This window comes from Bos indicus x Bos taurus, chromosome X (genome assembly GCF_003369695.1).
Source record: "Bos indicus x Bos taurus breed Angus x Brahman F1 hybrid chromosome X, Bos_hybrid_MaternalHap_v2.0, whole genome shotgun sequence".
NCBI classification, from domain to species: Eukaryota; Metazoa; Chordata; class Mammalia; order Artiodactyla; family Bovidae; genus Bos; species Bos indicus x Bos taurus.
The window spans coordinates 50444836-50461634 of NC_040105.1; the positions used below are offsets into that span (position 1 = coordinate 50444836).

General features: G+C 42.3%; 1 protein-coding gene and 1 pseudogene across 5 annotated transcripts in view; one reads left to right on the forward strand and one right to left on the reverse strand.

Annotated features, from left to right (window-relative positions):
- PFKFB1 (6-phosphofructo-2-kinase/fructose-2,6-biphosphatase 1) overlaps positions 1–16799 on the forward strand; it is a 373849-nt gene that overhangs the window by 169420 nt on the left and 187630 nt on the right. The window lies entirely within an intron of this gene.
- On the reverse strand, positions 15266–15830 carry LOC113886945 (annotated as a pseudogene).

A 16799-nucleotide genomic window follows, 5' to 3' on the forward strand; every position in this document is an offset into this window, starting at 1 on the left:
TAAAAAGGAAAGAAATTTTGTTATATGGGACAACATGGAGAAACCACAGGGACATTATTCTAAATGAAATAAGCCAGTCACAGAAGAACAAATGCTGCATGGTTCCACTTATATGAGGTATTTAAAGTCTTTAAACACATAGAAACACAGACGGGCCACAGGAGGGAGAAATGGGCAGTTGCTTTTCACTTGGTATTATGTTTCAGTTATTCAAGATGAATAAATTCCAGAGATTTGCTGTGCAACAGTGTACCTGTTTTTAACAGTACTGTGCTGTGTGCCTAAAATTTTAAGAGTAGATTTAATGTTAAATGTGTTTGCCACAACAATAATTTGAAATTTTGATTGCCCTGCTCTCCAGTAGAGAGTAAGCTGATTAAGTGCAAGCATTTAGAAAAGAACTCTTTTATACTGTTAGTGAGAATGTCAATGGGTAAAGCCACTGTGGAAAACAGTATTGAGGTTCCTCAAAAAATTAAAAATTGAATTACCGTATGATTCAGCAAACCACTCCTGGGTATCTATCCAAAGGAGTTAAAATTACACTCTCCAAGAGATATCAGTATTCCCGTATTTGTTGCAGCATTATTCACAATAACCAAAACAGGGAAGCAGCCTAAATGTCCTTTGATGGATGAATGGATAAATATATGGTATATACATATCACGAAGTGTTGTGTGTGTGTGTTCTCAGTCACTCAGTTGTGTCTGACTCTTTCTATCCCATGGACTGTAGCCCACGAAGCTCCTCTGACCATGGGATTTCCCAGGGAAGAATAGTGGAATGGTTGCCATTTCCTCCTCCAGGGGATCTTCCCAATCAAGGGATTGAACGCAAGTCTCCTGTGTGTCCCAAATTGGCAGGTGGATTCTGTACCACTGAGTTACCTGTGAAGCCTATAATGGAGTATTATTCAGCCTTAAACAAAGGAAACTTTGTCATTTGCAATAACAGAGATGACCCAGAAGACATTGTGCTAAGTGAAATAATCCAGACACAGAAGGAGAAATAGATGATATCACTTAAATGAGGAATCTAAAATAGGCAAACTGATAGAAGCAGAGTAGGATGGTGATTGCCAGGGGCTGGGAGGAGGTGTAATGAGGAAGTGATTGTCAAAGGGCACTGATTTTCAGTTATACACAGTGAATAATTTCTAGGAATATACCGTGTAGCATAGAGCCTATAGTTAACAATTCCATATTGTACACTTAAAGATTTTCTAAAAGGGTAGATGTTACATTAATTGTTCAGGGGGTCTTATCCACTGGATCACCAGGGAAGTTCTGAGAATGAGCTTTTTGGATGCTTACTAGTACTATGGATGGTTTGTTTTTGTTTTTGTTTTTTTTTAAATGGAACAACAGCAACCACCAGAACAAGATCTAGCCCCTGCCCGTTGAATTTTAGAATCTAGGAGGTACTATTACATAAAAATATGGTGAGATACTCTCTGACCAAAAGCAGCAGTCCCCAACCTGCAGGCCTTGGACCAGTACCTCCTGTGAGATCAGCAGTGGCATTTACATTTGAAATAAAGTTCACAATAAATGTACTGTGCTTGAATTACCCCAAAATCATCCCCCACTCCAAGTCTGTGGAACAATTGTCTTCTACAAAACCAGTCCATGGTGCCAAAAAGGTTGGGGACTGCTGAAAGAACAAGTCAAAAGCAGGGGTAAGGGGGGGCAGGCAGTTGGAGTTGAAAGCAAGTGTAAATGGCCTGCAGTGAGGCAGTTTGGAGCCTTCTTGTTGTTCAGTCATTAAGTCATGTCCCACTCTTTGTGACTCCATAGACTGCAGCTCATCAGGCCTCTCTGTGCTTCACTGTCTCCTAGAGTTTTCTCAAACTCATGTCCATTGCGTCAGTGATGCCTTCCAACCATCTTCTCCTCTGCTGCCCACTCCTCTCCTGCCCTCAATCTTTCTTTCCTAGCATCGGGGTCTTTTCCAATGAGTCGGCTCTTCATATCAGGAGGCCAAAGTATTGGAGCTTCAGCTTCAGCATCAGTCCTTCCAATGAATACTCAGGGTTGATTTCCTTTTGGATGGACTGGCTTGATCTCCTTGCTGTCCAAGGGACTCTCAAGAATCTTCTCCAGCACCACAGTTTGAAAGCATCAATTCTTCAGTGCTCTGCCATCTTTATGGTCCAACTCTCACATCCATACATGACTACCAGAAAAACCATAGCTTTGAGTACAGGGACCTTTGTCGGCAAACGGATGTCTCCATTTTTTAATATACAGTCTTGCTTTGGAGCCTTAGGAAAATGTAAAGCCTTCAGCGAAGGCTGAAGTTGCCTGGTGGGCTACTCCCAGACAGTGGGAGTGGTGAGCACAGCCAGATCCTCAGATGGAGGGCCTCAGAAAATCCACAGTCTCCTGGATTGGTGACCTTTACACTGAGTTGAGGGAGCCGGAGACCTCTCCTTAAGGACCTACTCGATTATTTTATCTTGTGTGTAATTGGGCAAATTCTAGGCAAGTTCTCAGTTTCTTGTTAGTACTTAAATATGTGGAAATATTCATTATTTAGATGAACTGGTATCTGGGAGGGAAGATAACTGGTCAATGACAAAAATTCTAAGAACTCTGAGTTGTTTCCAGCTGGGAAAGATTCTACCTCAGGCACATTCTATGTTACATCCTGTGATGGGAATGTTGCATGCTTGTCCTTGCTAGGCAACATTTAGTGCACTGTGATTATCTTTGTCTTGGAGTTTGGGTAATGTGCTGGAGTTTAGGGGGCTAGTGAAACAGCACGTGAAACAATTGACCAGCTGAAACTGGTTTGACCCTCTCAAATAGATTGTTGATTAGTCACACCTTGAGTCATTTTACAAAGAAAGAACTGCATGTGTCCAAGAAGGAACACATGACCTCAGGATGACCCTGGAGCCAAGCTCTTCAGTCTGCAAAACTCAGAGAAGAGAAATATTGCCCTGGGCCATTTACAAAGTGAGAAGTCCTTCAATGAGGAAAACCTGGCTTCCTGTAACCTGAGTAGCTGAAACAGACTAATTGAAGACTAGCCAATTAGCTTCCAATTAGAAATTCCCGAGACCCCTTCAATTGCACCCAGGCTCCTGGATTGGAGAGAGATCTGATACCTTGCCTCCTGCATTGGTTGGCCTTGCAGTAAAGCTCTTTTCTCTAAAGCTCTTGCATTAAGTATTGACTTCTCTGAGCATCGGGCTTGAGCCCATGTTCCGTGAGTTTGGGCGGCCTTGCTGAGGTTTAGGACTTGTGACCATCTGCTTGATGCACTGTAGCCCCTGGTGGGCCCTCAACACCAACCCTGAGTGGCCACCTATACTGAGTTTGTCTAGAGAGTTGGCTCTCGGGTTCCTGTTTGCTAGCCATGGCACTCTGGGCTCCTCTGGCTTCTGGGGCTCCTTTCACTTTTAAGGAAGGAAACAGCTCCTGGATCAGACATCTTTGGGGTGAGTAAACTCCTTAAAATATGCCTGTAACTAAATGTGCTATATGTAGTCTAATAATCTCATCAGGACTGTGTGTTAGGGAGGATGAGACAGTTGGATGGCATCACCTGACTCAATGGGCATGAGTTTGAGCAAACCCGAGGAGAAAGTGAAGGACAGGGAAGCCTGGTATGCTGCAGTCCATTGGGTTGCACAGAGTCAGACATGATGAATTGATTGAAGAAGGACAACACCACTGTGGGTTAGAGTCCCACCTAGGAGAGTTTCTTCTGTCTGATTTGAATCCTAAGGCTACAGTCGTGGGTTAAAGACCCACCCAAAAGAGGACAATGTCAGAGGTTAGAGCTACTGAGGTGCTCGAATGATTGGGTTAGAGCTCTGAACACTGGCTTAAGGTCCCAGGCCTTTGTATTTAATTGCCTATGTTTGTCTGTGTCTGACTGTTTTATGTGTTGGGATTGGCTAATAGGAGTTGGCTCTAATGGCACCCCACTCCAGTACTCTTGCCTGGAAAATCCCATGGATGGAGGAGCCTGGTGGGCTGCAGTCCATGGGGTCGCTAGGAGTCGGGCACGACTGAGCGACTTCACTTTCACTTTTCACTTTCATGCATTGGAGAAGGAAATGGCAACCCATTCCAGTGTTCTTGCCTGGAGAATCCCAGGGATGCTGTAGCCTGGTGGGCTGCCGTCTATGGGGTCACACAGAGTTGGACACGACTGAAGTGACTTAGCAGCAGTACTGAACTACTTTTATATATTTGTGCATGCGTGATGTTAAAAATGAAATTTTACCAGGAAAAAATAGCCATTGGTTGTGGTCTTAAGGGCCATGGGCTACATAGAGTCCTTGGAGTGAATGTATTTCCCCTGGAATTTGCCCAGACATCTAGATTTGCTTGTCGGTGATCTCTGCTGGAGGGGTAAAGTATTTTGGTCATCTACCAGAAAGATTAAACCCCAGCATGCTCAGAAAGGAAGTGAGGAAATTGGTGTTTGAATGTGTGTGTCTGAAAATCAGCTCTGCCTGAGGCTAAGACAGCTTCCTCTTTCACTTTCTTCAATGGGATGCAATCACTGTCTCAGCCTCCTACTCACTAGGTAAGTTTTTCTCCGTAGAGACTGAGACAGAGCCTGAACTTCTATAGGACCCTCCTCAGTAGACAAGCATGCCCTCAGCACATGGCGGGGCAGAAATATTAGGAGCCTGTGACCCAATGGGCTCCAGTCTTGGAACTGGTGGGACAGATTCCTTGGAAGCTGGGTAGCACGTGTGCCTTTCAAGCTACAGTTTGACAACCACATATAATAATGGAAAACTTTTCAGGGTTCTTTAAGTCAACCCTCAGATCCAAGCTGGTCACCTTGAGACTATCCATTCTTCTCAGTGGTTTCTCCAGGGAACTCATACAGCCAATGCTTTCCAGAAAACAAACTAGGAGATGGAATTGGGTCCTAAATTAAGGGGCAATGCCTCAAGTTTGCCCATTTTCTTCCTAGAGAGGAACAAAGTGCTCTGAGCCACAGATAGAGAAGCCCTGAAGGCTTTCCTACAGCTCCCACGAATGCAAGGGCTTTCCAGGGAGACCTCAAGTTCCTGATAAAGAGTTCTGGTTGACAATGACTTCAATCCATGAAGGCTGGGAAGAGGCAGCATGCATTGGTTAAAGACAGTAGGTCCAGGCTCTGTTTGCTGGCCAAAAGGTAAACTATTTTGAGCACCACAGTGGAAGAAATTGATCAGTCAACTGCAGAGCTCAGTTTGGGCTGAGGAGTGGCCAGGAAGAGCCAAGACAGATGACCCAATAGTAATAAATTCCATCCAGGCACCAAAACGCCAAACTTCAAGCAATAGCCGGAAAAGAGACATGTGAAGGAAACAAAGCCTCTGATAATCACCTTTCTTAAATACCAATTAATCCAACCTTGTCAGTGCTTATGTAACACTCCAGTCCTTGTGGTACAAAACTCTGGGACCTGGGATTATCATTTTCTACAGAATTTGAGACTCATTAACCAAATTGAGGATGATTTCCCACAAGCTTGAAGAATGTACAAAGAGAAATGGGAGGATTGAAGCATAAAGCATTGACCAGTTTAAAGTGGTTTTGCCTCCTTAAAACAGGTTGTTGAATAATCAAACCTTGAGTTATTTATAGAGGCAGCACTATGCATGTGCCAAAAAGGAGCCTATGTTTCCAGGATGACTGCAGAACCAAGAGGGTTCAGTCTGTGGAACTCTCAGAGTAGGAATGTTGCCAGGGGAGAACTGTATGAAGTCCTTCAATATGGAAAATCTGGCTTCTAGCAGCATGAATAGCTTACATGAACTAATTCAAGACTAGCCAATTAGTTTCCTAGGTTGCAGTTCCCCTAAACCCTTTCATTTTACCTCAAACTCTGGATTGAGGAGACAGATTTGAGAGCCCTACTTCTGTCTTCTTGCTAGTCCACCTTGGATTAAAGTTTGTCTCTCAAAAGCCCATTCCATAGTTTGGCTTCTATGTGCATCAGGCAGTGAGCCCTCGCTGGGGAACACTAGTGCCTGATAGGCCTGGAGTTAGATTCCTCTCTGAATTCCTCTAGATCTGACGCTGTTATACTCTTCTTGCTCTAAAGCAGAACTTGTGTTCCTTAACACTCAAATGTATCATGGGATAAAAGTAAGGACTCTGGATATATTCCAATACACTTCTTTAGGCACAAAGCGTTGAAGGCTACATCAATAAATGACAGGAATAAAGAAGAGAAACAGATGATAGGGACCATAAGATCGTCTCTCTGTGCAGTGTCAGATAACCTCATTCAGAATAGCACAAAACCATCTTGGATGGCTTTTTTCCTTTAGAATTGTACTCATATCTCAAATATAGTGACTTGGGTTCTAGATCACTGATATAAAGTGAAAATTGCCATAGAGTAAATCATTAGGAATTTGGGGGATTCCTAGTGCTTATAAAAGTTGTTAAGCCTATTGTACACTTACTAGAAGATGTCTAAAAAAATGCACATAGCTTAATTTACAAATGTAAGACAGTTACAATAGTAACAAAGACAACTGATGAGGGCACCAGAAGAAATGAAATAAGGAAAGAGTTTAAAATATTTAAAGAATTAACAATATGTGGAACAGGGACTCCAAGTGAATACATGATGTTGGGAAATGATGCCATAGACGTGTTTAATGCATGGTTACCATAAACTTTCAGTTTGTAACAAAACACAGTATTTGTGACACATGATTACGTGCAGTACAATGTTTGAAAAGTATGCCTGTCAATCAATTAAAACAAGTCGTGAAAAGAGACTGACTCTGGCTTTTGAAAAGGACGGAGCAGCATTTTTCTCTGGGAGGACACCCCATTGTGCCCCCTGCCTTCTGTGTTATTTTCCCCATCTCAGGTCAAGTCTGGGACATGAAACTGTAAGGTTTGCATTAGGGACACTGCTGAAGAGTTTGCCAGAATGTGGTGCTCCCCAGGAATCCTTTAATCCAAGAGATAGACAAAATTTGGGCTCCCATAGGTGAGGACTGGAGAGACAAGCACCGTAAAATACAGGTCATTCAGAGACCTCCCAAACTTGCTCTCAGGCCTAGAATGCCCAGACAGGACATTCCATCTTATAAGCCTTGTAGCTCTCTGTGAGGTCAAAGTCTCAGTCTAAGAAGAATGGCCTCAGTTCAGTAGAGGAGAATCTCAGGTTGGAGGGTCAGGTCCCAGGACTGGCCAGGACCATGGTGAGGTCCCTGAGTGAAGAAAGAAGTATCACTAGACCCACATATGAGGAGGCTTTACAGACCCTTGCCCCTATTCCTAACCCCAGAGGCTCCACGCAGAGTTATAGGGATCAGAAGCCTCTTCATTTCTATCTGGTCTCAGTGACAGAATGGATGGAACCCCAGTTCTGAGGAGGGTGGCATCTTGGCCCTCATGACTGGGAAGATGAGGACCATCAGTGCTGATGAGAGGGTCTCTCCCACAAAGGAGGAAGGCTCACAAAGTGGCTCTGCCCCTGTCAAGGAGAGATGCACAGAGAAGTGCCCTGATTCCCCACTAGGGACTCAGAGAGGTGAGGGCTTCGTTTGGGGGCAGGAGTTCTCAAGTCCATAGTGTGAAGGGTCCTGGGCTCTGACAGACGGCATGGTGAGAACCCTAAGGGATGACCCAAGGACTGCTGAACACTGAACTACGGGGTCCCCATAGAGCTCCGCCCCTTCCATCATCCCTCAGAGATCGTGCACAGGGCAGCCATAGCCGGAAGTGTTCTGCAAAACTTCCGTGCTGGTGGCAAAGAGCTCGGACTGATGTTCAGCGCATTCGTGTGGCTAAGAGTGGATTCCCAGGACTGATCTGTGGGCAAGGTGAGGACCTGAATGTGGACTCAAGGGACCATTCCCCCGTCCTGTAACAAAGATAACGCCCAAAGTCTCATCTCTATGATCGGCAGGGGACGGTTCCTACAGCTCTCTTAGGCCAATTTCTTCGGTACATCGTGATCTAAGACATTCTGTAAGATAAGCGATTACTTGACTCTGTAAATGAAGAAAACCTAGGCCCTAACTCCAGTAACTGGGAGAGCGCCGAGTGCGAACGAGGCATGGGGCAGTAAAGATGGAGACACAAAGCGGCACCCATGCACTCAATTCCCGGACTTCTCCCCTGCCGATCTCTAAGAGGTGAAACTTTGTTTGGAGGCTTGTTGACACAGTTCGGGAAAGGGAGCAGTGTCAGACTCTGAGAGATATGAAGATTGGGACTCTGAGGACTGTAGAACACCCTGCCAGCCTTCTTCGCCCTCCCCCAACCCCACCACTTCTGTCAGCTATCAGAGATCCTGGGTATCACAGCTTTAAGAGGCGAGGAAGAGAGGGCCCAAGCCAGCGGATGTCCCAGTGTTCCTCCAGCAATTCTTTCCACACCTAATGAAGCTGAGCCAAATTCTGGACTTTGTGGTTGAGGATAGCATTCAGTGTTCTATAAGTATTATAGAACGGGGCATCCCAGAGGGTGCACAGTGTATAATTTCTTGGGGTTTGTGTTCTGTATGAGGAATTTAGAGATAAATCTGTGTTTTTATGTTCTTGCTACTTTTCAAAGGTTGCTCCTCAATGAAAGCTTATAATCTAACTGTACGAATGACATCAGTCACACTTTCTGTTGTTTATTGGTCTTAAGAGTTTTTCTGTTGTGTAAAAGAAGTGGGAAAGGTTCCATCTTATTCAGTAAGCTGGTTCAAGATAACATGGAATTACAATATGTTATTTCCTTGACAATATGAAAACACTAAGCAGTGCAAAATGTGGGATCAAGAAATAGAGGGAAAGTAAGATGCATGGTATTTTATTTCCTCATCTTTCCTAGTTGTGTTTTACAGAATTATAAGTGACCGTGTATGCTTTGTTAATTCAAAAATGTAAAATTAAATTCTAAGAAATTCATCCTCATGCTCACAGGCTCATTTATTCCCTAAACAGTAATTGAACCTCTGCTCATAGAAGACTCCATGCTAATACTTGGAGAGCTGAGAAAAAGATCTAGCCACTGACCGTAAAATTATAGAGTCGAGAAGCAGCTGTCATGTAAAGGAAATGGTGACATGACAGCAGCCAAATGTGAATTCCCTGACACAAGGTAGTGGTGGGCCTTGGGAAAGTATAAGTCTTCCGGTGGGAAGTAATTATAAGTTCTGTGCATGGCAGGCTGGATGAGGCTGTGGCAATCGTGACCAGGAACCAGGTTCTCACATGGTGGGCTACATAGTTTAAAGACAAAGCCTGGGATGGGAAACTGCCCTTAACAGTTACAGGCACACTTCACTCTGTTACACCTTGCTTTATTGTATTTCACAGGTACTGCTTTTCTTTTCTTTGTTGTTTTTCTTTACCAAATTAAAAGTTTGTGTCAGTCAAAATTGCTTCCAGCAAGTCTTTCAGCTCCATGTTTCCAACACCGTTTGCTCACTTCATGTCTGTGTCTCACGTTTTGATACCTCTTGCAATGTTCACACCCTCAGCAGCAAAAATGATGGACTCAGTGAAGGCTCACATAATGGTTAGCATCTTTTTTCTTTTAGCAATGACGTGTTTCTATTTAAGACATCTATATTGTTCTGAGGCACAATGCTATTGCCCACTTAATAACCTATAGTATAGTATAAACATAAATTTTATGAAAGCACTGGAAACCAAAAAATTTGTATGACTCAATTGTGATATGGACTTTCCTTTGGGGGTTGAGACCCAAACCTGCAGCATTTTCTGAGTCTGCCTGGGATTATGAGTAAATCAGAGAGAAATCATGTGAAGCTGGCATGGAATGTGTCCTGTGCTCTTATTCCAGTACAGGGAAACCCTGTGCAGATTAGATGGTTTATTCATGTTGTCTTCTGTCTGTGGCGTTTCCCAGAAATCAGGGTGGCACTCCCCTGAGGTGGGATGATGCCTTCAAGCCGCTGGACTGGCGCGTTCTGCCCTCGGTGGGGGATCTAGAGCCTACGCCACTAAAAAAATAATAATAATTGAAATCAAGTTATCTTGACTGTAATGTGGCAAACAATAGGGAAGGAATAGACACTTTTGGGTGGTTAAATGAATGAAAGTGGGAGTGGTTTATGTAAAAGGTCAAGTGAGAGATAGGTAAGATTGGGGCCTTTGAAACATTTTGGAGCTTTCTGTTACATCCACTGAGGATGTCTACCTCATGGCGACCTTAAGTGGCATACTCTTAACTGGGATATGCTAGGTTTCCTTGCTAACCAGTATTTTTCTGATTTATTTATTGATGAGTTTGGAGATAAGTCTACTCCTGTGAAATGACCACCACAGTTTATGCCATAAACATATCCATTACCTCCAAAATTCCCTTCTTATCCTTTTTTAAATTTATTTTTAATCGGAGTGTAGTTGCTTTACACTATTGTGTTGGTTTCTGCCATATATCAACATGAATCGGCCATAGGTATACATATGTCCCCTCCCCCTTGAACATCCCCCCACCTCCCACTTCTTCCCACCCGTCTAGGTTTTCACAGAGCACCAGTTTGAGCTCCCTGCATCACCCAGGAAATCCCCATTGGCTGTCGATGTTCCATATGGTAATGTGTATGTTTCAGTATTGCTCTCGGTTTGTCCCTCCCTCTCATCCACCCCTGTGTCACCAAGTCTGTCCTCTATGTCTGCATCTCCATCCTGCCCTGCAAATACATTCATCAATGCTGTCTCCTAGATTCCATGTATGTGTCAGGATACGATGTTTATATTTCTCTTTCTGACTTTTTTCACTCTGTATAATAGGCCCTAAGTTCACCCACTACATTGGAACTCACTCAAATATGGTCTTTTTATGGCTGAGTAGTACTTCATCATATACAGAAACCAGAGCTCCTTTATCCATTCAGCGATGGACATCTGGGTTGCTTCTGTGGCCTATATGTTGTAAATAGTGCTGCAATGAACATTGGAGTACATGTGTCTTATTCAGTTATGGTGTCCTAAGGGTTTATGCCCAGTAGTGGGATGGTTGGGTCATGTGGTAATTTTATTCCTAATTTTTTAGGAAACTTTATAGTCTTCTCCATAGAGGCTGTATCAATTTACATTCCCACCAACAATGCAAGAGAGTTCCCTTTTCTCCACACCCTCTCCAGCATTTATTGTTTATAGACTTTTTGATGATGGCCATTTTGACAGATGCCTTCTCACCCTTTATGTTTTGTGTCTGGGATAAGAACACTTGCCATAAGATTTGACCTCTTAGAGAGTGTACAATATAGTATTTTTAACTATAAGCTCTATATTATATAGTAGATCCCTAGAACTTATTCGTTTTGTATAATTAAACTTTGTAACTTTTGATTAATACTGAGAATTGGAATGCTGCCTGCTGTATCAGTGAATAAATACTGTCAGTTATTGACAGTTGCAGCCACCACGGATGGTGAACCCTGAGGGAACACAGCATGTAAAAATACAGGATACGGGCCCCAGATATGTGAAGTTCATATCAAAGGAATGATTTCAGTGAGCCCCGATTCTTGCATCTTTCCATATATGGAAAAATGCTAAATTCCTTAACCAGGGTTATCTGGTTTTCCTTCATTTATCATAATCTTTTGATATTCAGACTACCTGCCCTTTGTTGCAAAACTTCTATGTAACCTGGCTCCTCCCCTCCCTTCTTTGGAGGAGTTCTCTCAGGATTACTGGAGACGCTGCCTCCTGGGATGAAGTCCTAAATGTTTGTACCAAAGAGAACATACCTGTCAGCTTTTAAGCTGTGAATGTTTTTTTTTTTTTTTTCTTTTAATTTATTTATTTTAATTGGAGGCTATTTACAATATTGTAGTGGCTTTTGCCATACATTGACATGAATCAGCCATGGGTGTGCATTGTTCCCTTTCCTGACCCGGCTCCCACCTCCCTCCCCATCCCATCTCTCAGGGTCATCCCAGTGCACCAGCCCTGAACACCCTGTCTCATGTATAGACTGTGAATGTTTTTTAAGTCTACAATTCCTTCTCATTCACCCTCCCATAGACCATGGCAACCACCACTCTGCTCTCTGTTTTTTTGACTTTGAGCATTTTAGATTCTTCATATAAATGACATGCAGTATTTGTCTTTCTGTGTTTGGCTTATTTCACTCTAGCAGAAGGTCCTCTTGGTTCATGCACGCTGTAATAACTGGAGAGGTTAGCTTCTTTTTAAGGCTGAATGGTGTTCCATTATATGTGTATTTTGCATCTTTTTTATCCATTCATCTGTCACTGGACACCTAGGATGCTTCCCTTTCTTGGCCATTGTGAGTAGTGCTGCAATGAACATGGGAGTGCAGAGCTCTCTTCGAGGTCCTGATTTCAGTTCCTTTGGATAGTAGTGGAATGTGGAAAGTATTATGTGTTATTTTTCATTTTTTGAGGAACTGCTACACTGTTTTCCCTGTAAATTGGCTGTACCAATTTATATTCGTACCAGCAGTGTTGAATATGTATAGTTTACTAAGAAACTTGCAAACTGTCTTCCAAAGTGGCTCTACCATTTTGCATCACCACCACTGAGGAATGAGTGTTCTTATTGATTCACGTCCTTACCAGCATTTGGTGTTGTCAGTCTTTGAACGCTGGCCATTCTGAAAGGCATGTCGTGGTATCTGCTTGTTTTTTTAATTTGCAGTTCCCTAATGGTATATGATGTGGAGCATCTTTCCATATGCTTGTTTGCCATCTCTGTATCTTCCTGGGCAAGGTATCTATTCCAATCTTTTGTCCATTTTTTATGAAATGTTTTCTTCTTATTAATATTAAGAGTTCTTTGTATATTTTAGATTAGAGCCTTCATCAGATATGTCTTTTGCAAATATTTTCTCCTAGACTATGGCTCATCTTGTTGTTCTATTGATGTATTTTTATAGAGCAGAAGTTTGAAGGGAATAAAATCTAGCTTATCAATTATTTCTTTCATGGATCCCCATCACTTTTTTCTGTGATGATATTTTGTGGATTGGTTTGCTATGTGGCACATGGGATCTTAATTCCCCAACCAGGGTCTGAACTCACAGCCCTTGCACTGCAGGCACAGTGTTTGTAAAATTTTAGCTTTTTTATTTTGTGTTGAGGTATAGCAAATTAACAATATTGTGACAGTTTTCAGGTGAACAGTGAAGGGACTCAGCCATACATATACACGTATCCACTCTCCCCCAAACCTCCATCAATACTGCCACATAATACTAAGCAGAGTTCCCTGTGTTACACGGTACAACCTTGTTGCTTATCCATTTTAAATATAGCAGTGTGTACATGTCCATCGGAAATCCCCTAACTATCCCTGTCCCACATCGTTCCCCAGCGGCAACCATAAATTTGTTCTCTGAGACTGTAAGTCTTTCCATTTTGTACTTAAATTCATTTGTATCATCTCTTTTTAAATTATACATCTAAGATATGTCATATAATATTTCTCCTTCTCTGAGTCACTTCAATCAGTAATGATCTCTAGGTCCATCATGTTGTAGATTGGCGGTTGCCACAAGAGGGGGTTGGAGGATGGATGAAATGGGTGTAAGTGTCCAAATGGCATAAACATTCACAACTTTCACTTACAAAATAAAGAAGCCCTAGTGTTCTTGCCTGGAGAATCCCAGGGATGAGGGAGCCTGGTGGGCTGCTGTCTATGGGGTCGCACAGAGTCGGACACGACTGAAGCAACATAGCAGCAGCAGCAGCAGCAGGGATATAATGTACAGCATTGTGACTATAGTTGATCATTGTTGTTGCTAGTGGCCAAGTGGTTTCCTACTCTCTGCAACCCCATGGATTGTAGCTTACCAGCCTCCTCTGTCTGGAATTTTCCATGCAAGAATACTGGATTGGGTTGCTGTGTCCTCCTCCAGGGCATCTTCCCGACCCAGGAATTGAACCCGTCTCTCCTGCATCAACAGGCAGATTCTTTACCACTGAGCCACCAGGGAAGCGCATAGTTAATAATACTGTATTGTATATGTGAAAGTTCCTGAGAGAATATTTATTTAATTGTATTTTATTTTTTAACTTTACAATATTGTATTGGTTTTGCCATATATCAAAATGAATCTGCCACAGGTATACATGTGTTCCCCATCCTGAACCCTCCTCCCTCCTCCCTCCCCATACCATTCCTCTGGGTCATCCCAATAACCCTGTATACGAGACAGCAAAACAGACACTGATGTATAGAACAGTCTTTTGGACTCTGTGGGAGAGGGAGAGGGTGGGATGATTTGGGAGTATATATATATTTTTAAAGTGAGGTATAGTTGTTGTGGGCTTCCCTGGTAGCTCAGATGACAAAGAATCTGCCTGCAATGTAGGAGACCTGGGTTTGATCACTTACTCAGGAAGATCTCCTGGAGAAGGGAATGGTTACCCACTCCAGTGGGTAATTCTTACTTGGAGAATTCCATCCATAGAGGAGCCTGGCGGGCTACTGTCCTTAGGGTCAAAAAGAGTTGAACAAGACTGAGCAACTAACACTTTCACTTCATTTTCATAGTTGATGTACAATATTTTATGTTTCAGGGACACAACAAAGTGATTCACAATTTATAAATGTGATGTTGCATTTATAGTTATTATAAAATATCGGTATATCCCCTTTGTTTTGCAGTATATCCTTGTAGCTTATCTATTTTATACATATTAGTTTGCACCTCTTAATCTTCTATCCCTGCCCTTACCCTCCCCCTTGCTGCTCTCCCCTGGTAACCACTGCTAGCTTGTTCTCTGTATCTGTGAGTCTGCTTCATCTGTGTTTTATTTTTTAATTCTCCATATAAATGGTATTATACAGCATTTGCCTTCCTCTCTCTCACATATTTCAGTTAACATAATGCCTTCCAATCAATCCGTGTTCTTGAAAATGGCAAAAGTTCATTCTTTTTTATAACTGAGTAATATTCCATTGTATGTGTGTAGATCTTTTCAAATGAGTGTTTTTTTTTTTTTTTTTAGCAGTAATTTAAAGTAAGTTGAGTGCTGAAGAATTGATGCTTTTGAACTGTGCTGTTGGAGAAGACTCTTGAGAGTCCCTTGGACTGCAAGGAGATCCAACCAGTCCATTCTAAAGGAGATCAGTCCTGGGTGTTCTTTGGAAGGAATGATGCTAAAGCTGAAACTCCAGTACTTTGGCCACCTCATGTGAAGAGTTGTCTCATTGGAAAAGACTGTGACAGAGGATGAGATGGCTGGATGGCATCACCGACTCAGATGTGAGTCTGAGTGAACTGCGGGAATTGGTGATGGAAAGGGAGGCCCTGCATGCTGCAATTCATGGGGTCGCAAAGAGTCGACTGAGCGACTGAACTGAACTGAAAGTTTATTCAAGCTTTAATGCAAGTTATTCTGACTTTAAGGTAGCATCACATGGCATACTTCTGAGTACATTCCTGAAAAATTCTTTTGTACTTATTTCTGTTTTATAGATCTATGCAACCTCTGGCACTTGGTAGGCTATCATCTGGGTTCGGATCACATAGCAGTGAACAAATGGATACCAGAACTTTAGAAATCATGAAAGCAAGAGACGACAGTGATCCTAGAGTAGCGAACGGAGTGTTGCCATTAGTGTTCATGTCTGGATGATAAATTCTGTTGCAAATGCAACCTTAGGTAGTATGAACAGGTAGTCTTTAGGGAAATGAATTGTCCCAGAGAATAAACTGCCTTGATATGGGTTGCCGTTCTTTTTCGTAATTGTGATTTGCCCATGAAATGTATCATCCCCAACTGGACCTGCAGAATATTGTGCTGGAGGGTCCCTGGCGACATCACTAAGTTCCTTATTAATCCATTTCAGTGCCACCATCTGTGCTTTTTGTCTGACTCCTCACTGTCTCAGTGTGTACTCAAAGGTCCGGCCAAAACTCCTGATTATCTGGTGGCTGGGAAGGACTATCTCTTCATCTCACACTGGCTCTGCCAGGCACAGGTCCCTTCTTAATAAACAGAGAGGTTGGACTGGGGTGGGGTCACTGGCAGAGAGTAGATGAGGCTGGAGGGGAAGGGGAAACAAGCAGTGCAAACCCTTAGACTCAGACAAGCATCGAGTACCTGACGGAGACCATCCAAATTAGTGGGTTCTTTTTTATTTTTTTTTTTCAGATATACAACCAGGAGTGCGATTGCTGGGTCATGTGTTAGTTCTCTTTTTAGATTTTGAGCACGCTCCTTACTGTTATCCATGGTGGCTGCACCAATTGATATTCCCACCAACAGTGTATAGATCTTGTCCACATGCTCACCAACATTTGTTACTTCTGTTCCTTTTGAATGATAGCCCTTCTGATAGGTATAAGATAATACCTCATTGTGGTTTAAATTTGCATTCATAGGACGATTAACGATGTTGAACATCATTTCATGTGCCTCTCAGCTATTTGTATGTCTTCTTTGGAAAAATGTGCATTTAAGTCTTCCGCCCATCTTTTTCTTGATTTTTTTTAGACTGTTATATCAACTGTTTATATATTTTGGATATTAACCCCTTATTGCTTACATCATTGGCAAATATTTTATCCGATATAATAGGTTGGCTTTTCATTTTGTTGATGGTTTCCTTTGCTGTGCAAAAGCTTTTAACTTTAATTACAACACATTTATTTACTTTTGCTTTTATTTCCCTAGCTTTCAGAGACAGATCCAAAAAAATATTGTTATGATTTATGTCAAAGAGTGTTCTGCTCATATTATCTTCTAAGAGTTTTATGGTTTTCACTCTTATAGCTAAGTCTTTAATCCCTTTTCTGTTTACTTTTGTATATAGTGTTAGAGAATATACTGATCTCATTCTTTGAGAGCTACATATCAAAGAATGAGATTA